Consider the following 12,064-nt stretch of genomic DNA (forward strand, 5'->3'; position numbering starts at 1 on the left):
TTCTTCTTTTTTAAGTAGTGTCTTGACTTTTAATTTTTACCGAAAGATCTCAGTACTTCAGAAGCTTTGTGTATTGAAAAGACAAAAAGATGAAAAAAACAAAAAAAATTGGTCTACTGGAGCTAAATGAATGGGCTTCTGAAAAATAGAATCATTTGATTTTGAGCTTGACACTGATTCATCCATCGTAGTTAAGGATAAATTTGCATCAAAATATAATGTGAGGTATATATTTAGATTCAAAGTATAACTAAATGATATATTTAGACTAAAGTATAATAAGGGTATATTTAAACTAATTTTGATAGTACAATAATATATTTGACCCTTTTTCATATTATTTGTCGTAAACATAACCTAAGTTTTATATTTTAGACTGTCCGAGAAAATGACAATAATTATTTTCTAAAAAATACATGTTCAAATATAGTTTCAAATTCCCAAACTCACAAGACAACTTCAGAAACTCAATTCAAGTTTTCAGTTGCAACTTCAAAAATTTTAGCCAAACAGAGAGTAAGTCTTAAAATGAATAATTTTTATTAATAAGAAAAAATAAATTTAAAATAAATTATATCTTGATTGTCAAACTGAATAAATAAAGGTTAGTATCTTTTTTTATTAATAATTGACTAGTAAAATTGTACGAAGGGAGTACTACCAAAACCTGGTTACAAAATGCTTAATTAATTTCTCAAATGATAGATCAGACTAACCAAGGTTTTAGAGAGAAAATTGAAAAGTGGAGAAATGTGGAACAAAGTTGGAGTAATTCTATGAATTTTTACTATCAAAATCTTATGAAAGAAAAACTTTACATCGCAATACTGCTTTTTCGAGTCTCAACTAACGGCGTATCCATCAATGACACTGACCCTTTTGTTTCCTCCCAGTTGCTTAATTCTATCTCCAGCAACAGAAGCCTGCATGCATCGAGATTAAAGATTAAACTCAAGCTTTACGAGGAGTAGGTGTGAAAGTATTATTTTGTCTTTTTTAATTTATGTAATATATATAATTTCTGCAAACATTGTTATATTTAAAAATAGTTAAACCTCAAAGTTTTTATTTTTCTTTTAATGAGAAATTTACAAATGTCATTAAATATCTAATGCAAGATTAAAAGATCTTATAATCATACAAAAATATCTTTCTTTCTTAATCCGTGCCTAAGTAATTAAATTATGTTTCAAGTAATTAAATTATGTTTCATCACTGGAACGGAGAAATTAGAAGTCAACATAATCAATAATTTGAAGTATTTTTCTGTTTTGTTCATTTTCATTTGTATTTTCTGGTCTCTGTTATTCTTTGTGAAAACTAAAGATGATGGGCAAACCCAAGAGAAATATTGAAACCAAAAACATTGTAGATTACCTCTTTGTTCCAATCAGTTCTTGCAGTTATCCAAATAAGAACAGTTGTCTGAGCTGTAGTTCCTACTAACATCCCATACCACATGCCCTGAAAAAAAGGAGGTGTAAAACCAGAAGGAAAAATTAATAAGTACTAACATCTTGGTATCATTTTATGAAAGGTTAATAGTGAAAACAAAATATCATAATAAGGAGAGAAAATGATTAGTACCGGCATGCCCCAGTTGATGAAAAAGGTAAGAAACTACCCAGAGGGATTCCAATGACATAGTAACATACTACGTTCACATAAGCCACATGTTCTTGCCACCCTGCGCCAATTGCTACCCCTGTTGTTTCACATTTATCATTTTATTAAAAACGAACATCCTCAAAATAATAATGGCATGTAATAATAATAATGTCATGTATTCTCAAAGCGTTAAATGACGAAAAGCTTCTTTCTTAAAGAAAAAAAAAAAACGCATACATTAAGTAATGTATATGTTTGTTACTTTTTCCATAACTTTAGGCATCGGTGTTTTTTGAAAAGCTGTATCCTCCGATCTTTTTGGGACTGAAACATTATAATAATAACAACAACAATAATAATATTTTATCTTCTCTTCATATTTATGGGAGGAAGAACCATGTATAAGGAACTCACACTTTAAACCCGATCCATAGTATACACGGTAGTAGTATATTAGTTCTTTAGCTATATTCTTGTTTTGGGGTCGAAGAGTTGAACAGCTTTTCTACAAGATCATTTTTTTGTGAGTCAGCAAAATATCTTTCACCTAAACAACAACAAAAGCATTACTCCCTCCGTTTCAAAAAGAATGACCAATTTTGACTTGACGTGGAGTTTAAGAAAATAAAGAAGACTTTTAAATCTTGTAACCTTAACTAAAGTTATATCAAATGCACCATAATACCTTTTAATCTTGTGGTCTTAAACATGTTATTTGAAAAATTAAAATTAAAGTATTGTAAGTCATTCAAAACGGAAGAAATGAAGAGCTATTTTTGAAAGTTCTTTCAGTTTCTCCCAAAAGTAGAATTTCCTTCCTTTCTTTGCATTCGGCTAATTAAAAATATTTTCTTTATAAAACCCTTTTTTTTTCGAATAAGCTCTTCCTCAACCCCTTGAACCAAATGCCACCATAACTAAAGAGCAAAAATCTTATATTTTTGGCTAAAAGTCATGAACAGCCCCTTAAATTCATCTGCATCTTAATTTCACTATGATACTTAAATTTACACTTGTATATATTAAGCATCTGCACTACTTAAGATTTATACTTGTAAAACAGTTTTGTCGATATGGCATAATATGTCCAATACACCTAGAAGAAGGACGTGAAAAGTTTTTCTTATACATACATTTATGTTTTTCCTCTTCTTCATCTTATCATCGTCCACATGCACCAATTTGTCGCCACCGTAGCCGCATTATTCATTACCATAGCTAGAAAACATTTTACACATTTTTACTAAGCCTAATCTCCTGCCATATGTCCAAGTAAAAGATTATGATAATTACTTAATCCAAACTAGTCTTCTTCCACCAAGCGGGGAAGGTCAAGAAGACACAGGATATTTTATTTTATTTTTTGTTGAAAAAGGAACTTGCAACTGTAACTTTGTGGATTCGCAGAGGAGAAACCTTGCTTCAGTGTACTAGTCGCAAATCATGCTAAAAATATAAATTGCATTAGACAAATCTCGTATGATAAGCTTAATAAAAAAATATGTAGAAATTTCAAACCTCTGACTCCTTATTTAGGAGATCACAGCCAACCCGACCATCTTTATGATCTTACCGAATAATACCCTTGAAACGATATGAATTTTTGATGAATTACGTGAAATATATGTTTTTATATGAATTGACTATTTTACCTCTCCCGTAGTTGTGTTGTGGTATTTCTGGGGTGTGAGAATGATTGGCATGATTCCCAATGTATTTTGGTATGATTGATGTGATATTGTGGTTTTTAGTGGCTTGAGAAGTCTTATAGTTGACTTCAGTAAACATCTTTTGATTTGTGCGTCGGATGGCAAAACGGACTGCGCTAGCAAATCCGAAATGTCGATTTTAGAGTGATAACATGGTTGGTGTGATTTTATGTCTTTTAAATCTCATTTGGACCCTCGATTTAAAAAGTTGTGATTTTGAATTTCGAGGGTCAACTTTATGAAAATGATATTCTTTCAAAAATATAATATCACCATAAAGTTCGGACTATCAAATTTGATAGGATAGCATATTTCGTTTGCGTGGAATACCGAGGGATCCGCAGAGACTTGAATCCTACGTATACCCATCTTTTGCCATTCTTTTTCTCCATTTTTGAAACTTGGAGCTTAGTGTTTCATACTTTTGAGTAATTTCTTTCATTTCTAAGTTTGGTAAGCTTCTAAACACCTATTTCAACTACTTTACTCCAATTTTATCATCTATTTCTTGTTTTAACACGAATTAAAGTGGAAATCGGGGGTTTGGCTCGGAAGGTCCAAAATTATATTTCTTCGATTTAAACCCTGATTTCAATCCATATTCACTTGAGTAAGTTTCTTATATTATTATTATTACTTTTCTATCAGTTTAATCTTCAAAACCACTTCCAGTCTTCATTTTGAAAATGAATTTTGGGGATTTTACCCGGTAAAGCTTGAAATTGATTTTTCTTCAATTTAGACCTCATTTTTTACTCATTTTTCTTGGGTTTTCAGTTGTAGAGTCCTAGAACTATAGGGAACACGTTTTTGAAATAAAATTATGATTTTGCCCTTTTTTCCGAAAATTAGTTTCGGAGATTCATTTTGACCCCGACTTGAAAATAGACATTATGGATATCGTTGGCTTTGTTTTGACGCATAGATCCTATATTTTCATATTTTAGTTGATTCCGGATCCGTTCGTGGGGAGTAAGACTTTGGATCAAAGACTTGCGGACCGATTTTCGATATTCGAGGTAGGTTATAGCTTAACTTCTTTCAAACTAGATTGGGTAGTTAATTTTGATACAAAAGCATGTTAAGGGTGTGGAACTAATCATGAAAAATGGCTATCTTATTGTGTTGTGCCCGTGTAGGGGCCTATATGTGATGTATTTGGTAGTCTTGGGATATTATGTGTTATGTGCGACCGTGTGGGGTCCTATGTGAAGGTGATAGCCTATATACATGAAAATAACCATATCTTGTTTGATGAAAAGCCTATTGTGGTACCAATTGTGTATTGTGATGTGTTCATACTCTATTGGCATATGAATCATGTTGGTTCTCATGGATTGTTGGAAATATTAAATGGATATTTGGCTCACTTGGTTGGTATATTGGTTGGATATGAAAATAATCATTATGATTGGTTTTGAACATTACATCCTCATATCATGCTCATTCATGAAACATTGGTACCACTGTGGAAATACTGAAAATATGACATCGTATAAAAACCCTCCCCGAGGGGTGTGTCGGGAGGAAATATGGATATGGATTGGATATGGAATGTATATGGGTTGATGAACCTCCATGGATCCTACGTCGGGAAGCTTTAGCTCTGTTGGTGTATACGGAGGTTGTGCGACAACCTCGTGCATTACATCATCATCATCATTTTCATTGTATTTACCTTATTATGCTTGTGTAGTGATTGTATTTCTGCATTGACTTGTCACCCATCCAGCTGCTCTATCTTTCTTTACTTGTAATTGATGTTCTCGTATATGTTTGTTCTACTTTGCTCTACTTGTGGATGGTATAATGTATACTTGTATCCTTTTTAGTATTTGTTGCTCTAAACGTATTGGAGCAGGCTGGATGAAATTCGCCTCAGGAGTGTTGTGTGATAAGAAGGTACCCCTTAAGATTAAAGGCAAATTCTGCAGAATGGCAGTCCGTCCGGCCATGTTGTATGGAGCGGAGTGTTGGCCAGTCAAAAAATCACATATTCAAAGATTGAAAGTGGTGGAAATGAGAATGTTGCGCTGGATGTGCGGTCTTACTAGAGGGGATAAAGTTAGGAATGAGACTATCCGGAAGAAGGTGAAAGTGGCTTCGGTGAAGGATAAGATGCGAGAAGGAAGGTTGAGATGGTTTGGGCATGTGATGAGGAGGGGTACGGATGCCCCAGTTCGGAGATACAAGAGGCTAGCTTTGGATAGCTTCGGTGGGAGTAGAGGTAGGCCAAATAAATACTGGAGTGAAGGTAATTAGGTAGGACATGGAATTGCTTCAGCTTACTGAGGACATGACCCTAGACAGGAAGGTGTGGAGGTCGCGGATTAGGGTAGAAAGCTAGTGTGAGTAGGTGGGTTGTGGCTAGGTGTCAGGAGAGTTTGGGTGTGATAGGTGTCCTAGGTCTGTGAATGTGTGTGACTACTACATGGGTATCCATTTTCCTTATTTCTTATTACGTATTATTCGTTGTTCTCTTATTTTCTTTTTTCGGATATCTAGTGTAATTATTTCTTACCTTTGATTTTGTTATGCTACCCATCCAGTTTTATATTTCATTACGACCTTGGTATATTATTCTATATCTTGAGCCGGGGGTCTATCGGAAACAGCCTCTCTACTTTCTCGGAGGTAGCGATATGAACTGCGTACATTTTACCCTCCCCAGACCTCAATTTGTGGAAATACACTGGGACTGTTGTTGTTGTTGTTGTTGTTGCAATATATGTGAGTATTATAGAACTGTTAGTGCAAGCGGTGTGGGCTACCGTCGTGGGATATTTTTTAACTACAGGTAACGTGCGCTTTGTGTGGGCTACCGTTGTAGGATATTTTTTTATTGCAGGTGACGTGCCCTTAGTGTGTACTTTTGTATACTTTATTTTCTACTTTATGTGGCCAACCTATGATACCTACTGAGTACAAGTGGATCATACCCACCCATACTGTATCCTTTCGGTGCAGATCCTGGTTCGAGTGCGCTTTACAGTGGTTGATTCGTGCGTCTTAGAAGTTATTCAATGTAGCGATTGAATTACATGCGTCTGGAGTTCACTTCTATCTTTCTATATTAGACTATGTCTTTACTAGTATTCGGAGATAGAGTTGTAACTGTTGGATTTCTTATGTATTTAATTCATGGATTGTATTAGTAGTTCTTACACTGTGACACCAGGTTTTGGGAGTTATGGTATTATTGGTTATGTTTCTTTTCGTTTTTATTATATGTATGTGAATCGGCTTCGTTCTAGAAGCCGCTAGGGTTATTATTACTTTTTCCCCTTGATATTTATTTGAGTGATAGGCTTACTTGTCAAGGTTCGCCGTGATAAGTGTCATCATGACCCTTGATTTTGAGATCAAGACAACCCTATAGAGTCACTTAGCTTGGTAAAGCCTACTAAATCACGGGGCAGGTTATTGATGACGTAGATAGCAAGTCACATGGTTAGAGGCAAAGTTTTAGATCCCATTAGTAAGCCTCCTTTACTATTTTCAGCGATAGAAAAACTTCTTTCAACTTGTGTTATGTTTTAGAATACCTTGTCAATTATGTATTTACCACTAACATATTCAGTATATTTATAAAATGAATTTCGGAAAGAATAAAATGTACATAGTTCATACCACTAGTCAAGATGATGAGTTAATTGAAATGGTTGACCTGAAAACCTCCATTGAAGAGCCATTGGAGAAGGTAAGCTCAGCTAAGAAGAAGCAAAGAAGGATCAAGAAGATAAATTTTGGGATATGATGACTGCCTTTTTCTTTCATTTACAATAGGTATATATATATGTGTGTATAAGAATCTCCTAACTACCCAACCTCTTTCAACAAAATTGCCAAACTGTCACTAACTTAAACTTAACTAAACTAATTTGTTACAAGCTAATCTTAACACCCCTCAAGTTGGAGATGATATATTCACGGACAACTTGCTTAAAACTTGAGAATGTTTGGGTCCACTCAAGGCTTTGGTCAGCACATCTGCTAGTTGTTCAGTTGTAGATATATGTTGCAATGTGATGAGCCCCTCTTGGCAGTTTATCTTTACCAAAATGGCAATCCACTTCAATGTGCCTTGTGCGTTCATGAAAGATTGGATTTCTTGCTATGTGGATGGCTGCCTGGCTATCACAGGACACCTGAGTGGGTAAAGTGTAGGGTTTATTCAGTTCCTTCATCAATCTTTCCAACCACACTAACTCTCCAACCTTCCTCATTGCTCTATACTCTGCTTCAACTGATGACAATGAAACAATAGTTTGTTTCTTTTATTTCCACCCAATAGGACTTTCTTCCATTAATATTATATAACCACTTATAGATCTTCTTGAATCAGGATATGATGCCCAATCTGAGTCACAGAATGCACTGATTCTACAGTCCTCATTTTTAGATATGAAAACACCTTGATTCAGATCACCTTTCAAGTATCTCAAAACATGGAATGCTGCCTTGAGATATGGTTCTCTTGGTGTTTGTAGGAACTGACTGAGATGTTGAACACTGTAAGCAATATCCACTCTAGTATGAATGAGGATATTCAATTTTCCTCTGAGTTTTCTGTAATATGTTTGATCTACAAGCATTGTTCCTTTTTTTTAGCTTAACTTTAAATTGCAATCGAGAGCTGCACTGGTTGTGTTATAGCTCATGCAATCAAACTCCTTAATCAGATCAGCAGCAAACTTTTGTTGTGTGATCATCCCATTATTCTTGTAAAGAATTTCTAAACCTAGGAAGTAGTAAAGCTTGCCTGGGTCTTTGATTCTAAACTGATTATACAAGAATGTCTTCAATGACTATCTCATATATACCAGTTTCATTCAGTATTATATCATCAACATACACTACAACAGACAGATTGCATACTCCATCCATCTTGTTGAACAAAGAATAGTCAATATTTGAATGTATGTTACCTCTTAACTATAATGCATTTGCTAGCTTCTCATACCACTGCCTGCTAGCCTACTTCAGTCCATACAAGGACTTCCTCATCCTACATACCAAGTTACTGTTACTCACTTCTAGACCTTGTGGAACAACCATGTAAAATTATTCATGGAGACCTTGTGGTAAAGGAAAGCATTGTTTACACTAAGCTGGTACATATTCCAACACTTTTTAACTGCTAAATTAATCAAGGTTCTTACTGTGGTCATCTTTACCACTGGTGAGAATGTTTCTGTATAGTCAACCCCTGTCTGTTGAGTGTAACCCTTCACTACAAGTCTGGCCTTCAACCTTTCCACGGACCCATCATCCTTGTGCTTGAGTTTATAGACCCATCTACATCCTATAGCTTTCTTTTCTGAAGGCAAAGGTATTAGGTCCCAAGTCTTATTTGAATATAAAGCCTCAAACTCCTAAGTCATGGTTGCTTTATAGGCAGGGCTTAAGGTTGCCTCTTCATATGATGATGGTTCAATATCATGTACAATAGGCTGCAATGGTTGTTAACTACTAGGAGAAAAGAAAGTAAGAGAGGTGTGTTGTGTGTGAGCAAGTAGTGTGTAGTTGTAGTCTTTCAGGTAGGAGGGCAAGGTCTGTGTTCTACTTGATCTTCTAAGTGGTACTGAGTTGTGTTCAACGTCAGCAGACTCAGGACATGTTGGAAGTTAAGTTGTATCAGTTAAATTTTGTGTCTCAATTGGTTCCAGGACATAAGGCTCAATAGTATTTGGACTTCTAGCGCCTGATATGGATATGGTGTCGAAATTACTTAGAGGTCTTGGATCAAAATCACAAGTGACATTATTGATAACATCACTTCTCAACACATAATCATCATTAAAAATACTGTGATTAGAATTCAACAGAGTAAGCTTTTTCAAGACTGAATTAATGCTAGAATCAGGAAAAGTTAATGCAAAAGAAAAAATGTTCTCATGAAACACAACATCTTTGGAAACATTTATCCTCCCAGAACTCAAGTTTAGGACCTTGTACCCCTTAGTATTAAAAGGATAACCAATAAATACATGAGGTGTAGACCTTGGTTCAAACTTATCTTTATGTGATTTGAGATTCACGGGAAAACATAGACATCCAAATGACCTAAGGTGTGAATAAGTGGGTAATTTGCTGTACAATATCTCAAAAGGTGTTTTGTTGTGTAATGTTGAACTGAGAAGTCTATTTATGAGGTAGGTGGTTGCCAGGATACACTCCCCCCAAAATTTGATAGGAAGCTTGGAGTGGTATAACAAAGCTCTGGAGGTTTCAAACAAATATTTATGCTTCCTCTCTACAACACCATTTTATTGTGGTGTGTAGAGGCAAGTTCTTTGGTGTACAATTCCATTGCTTTATAGGAAATCACATATTTCCTTATTTGTGAATTCTGAACTATTATCTGTTCTCACTGACTTAATAGATGTTTTGAACTGATTCTCGATCCAAGATATGAGAGCTTTAATGGTTTGTAAGGTATTGGTTTTACTGGGCAACAATTGAATCCAAGTTGATCTACTGAAATCATCAGCTATAGTTAAGAAATACTTATGGTTTTAGTGTGTTGGTGCATGGTATGGTACCCATAAATCATTTGTGTAGTAGGTCAAATATTCCATCAGTTTTGGATGAAGATTTTTCAGCAAAGGGCAATCTTGCTTGCCTGGCCATTGGGCAGACAATGCAGGTAAAGAGTTGTCTTTGGGAAAAGGAAATAAGTATTGAGAATAGAGTCTTCATTTTTTTCAAAAGGTACATGACCTAGCCTAGTGTGCCACAGGTGATCAACATTATGTCCATGAGATGAATGTGAATCATGAGTCTCAACAAAACATAAACTCTTAATTGACTGGAGTGGACTATTGTCATTCATGATGCAAACCTCTTCATTTCTGGAGGATGGAAAATTTACATGAGAAATAGGTTGTGAAACATTAGTCTGCTTATTCAAACTAGAATGAACAGAATTGTTACACACATATGGTTTATTTGAACAAATAAATGAAGATAGGCTAGAGGTGTGAGGTGAACTAACAAGGAATGTTGAGAAGACACCAGATGAATATGTAGGAGTAAAACAAGAATGTGAATTGCTGTGGCATTTTGGACAGAAAAAGTACAGACTATTCCTTGCTCTACCAATCCCCAGAGGGATCTTCAGTGAAGGGTCATGCATAAGACAGAAAGAGCTGTTGAAACTGATAACAGTTTTGTGATTAGAGGTCAAGCAATGAATGAAAATTAGATTGAATTTAAAACTGGGTATAAACAGTACTTTATGTAAGATAATTGTTAAGCTTAAACAGTCATCACCAATTTCAGTCACCCTAACCTTGTATCCATTTGGTAAACTGACTAAGAATGGATAAGGTATTGTTCTAATTTTAGTCAGGAAGGATCTGTTATAGGCCATGTGATTTGTTGCTCCTCAGTTTATAATTCATGAGTCAACAGCTAAGGTAATATAATTGCAACATAAATCACCAATCTAAGAGTAACAAGCCAAAATACCTGCTAGATTCATAGCTCCATGACCAATAACAAAGTCATTTGATGGATCCTATATGTCATCACTTGTCTTATCACCTTGTTGTATTATTCCTTGGTGAAGCTGTGCTCAAGTTTCTATTGAGAATTGTTGTCTACAGTAACTCTGGCACCATCAGTGCTGCCAAATACATTTGATGCTAATATTGAATTTCTCCCCCTTGTGAATCTAAAATCTGAAGGAAAATCATGTAGTTTGTAACACTTGTCTTCTGTGTGGCCTGTCTTCTTGCAGTAGTCACAAAACAAGTGTGATTTAGAGTTGTGTGAATTTGTTTGGATAAGCTTGGAAAATGTCTTGGTGATGAGTTAATGCTTGATTGTACGTTTTTGCCCCCATTCATGTATGCATAAGAGTTTAATGTATAATTTGTTTTGAAGGTGTAGTTGTTAGAACTTACACCCGAGGTTCTATATCCATTGTGCCCTTTGACCAACAGTGAGGTAGATTTCAAATGAAGTCGATTGCTAGGCCTAACTTATCTCTGCTTCGCTTCCTAGATTAAGATAGAAAATGCTTGCACCATAGTTGGCAAAGGGTTCATCATCAGTATACTCCTCAAACCGCAATGTAAACCTCATTCAACCCCATCAAAAATTGGATAAGACGCCTATCCTATTCAGCTTTGTGCATTGTGTTCTTTCCAGCAGAAGTACATGCACAAGTATACTGAGCATTGTTATCTAAGGCATTAAGCTCCTCCCAGAAGCTTCTAATGGTAGTATAATACCCCGTGATGTCTAGATTACCTTAGGTGAGGTCGTTAGATTCTTGCTAAAGTTGATACAACTTTGCACCATTCGTTTGATCGTATCTGTCCTCTAATTCTTCCCAAAGTTCCCTAGTATTATTTATGCACTGTAAACTATCACTCAAATCCTTAGATAAAGAGTTCAAAAGCCACGAAGTTACCATATCGTCACAACGTTCCCACTGCGCCAATCCAGATAAACCAGGTATTGGCTTTGGGACGACCTTCCCATTGATGAAACGACCTTCCCATTGAAGAAGCCAATTTTATTCTTTACAGATACAGCTCGAAGAACACCATGCCTCCAGTATTTGTAACCCATGCCGTCAAATTGAATCGAAATGATTGAAGATCCTGCATTTTCCAATGGGTGCACATACAAGGCATTATTAGAATCAATATTGTCTTGAGTTTGAGCTTGACTTGTAGAAATGGAAGCCATTTTTAGGGATAGTTAACGAAGCAACCGAGTGTGAACAATTCTCG

General features: G+C 35.4%; 1 pseudogene; it reads right to left on the bottom strand.

Annotated features, from left to right (window-relative positions):
• Positions 1-591: 591 nt before the first annotated feature.
• The window catches only part of LOC107863690, a 30,665-nt pseudogene continuing 19,192 nt past the window's right edge, over positions 592-12,064 (bottom strand).

The sequence above is a fragment of the Capsicum annuum genome, chromosome 3 (assembly GCF_002878395.1).
Source record: "Capsicum annuum cultivar UCD-10X-F1 chromosome 3, UCD10Xv1.1, whole genome shotgun sequence".
Taxonomy (NCBI): Eukaryota; Viridiplantae; Streptophyta; class Magnoliopsida; order Solanales; family Solanaceae; genus Capsicum; species Capsicum annuum.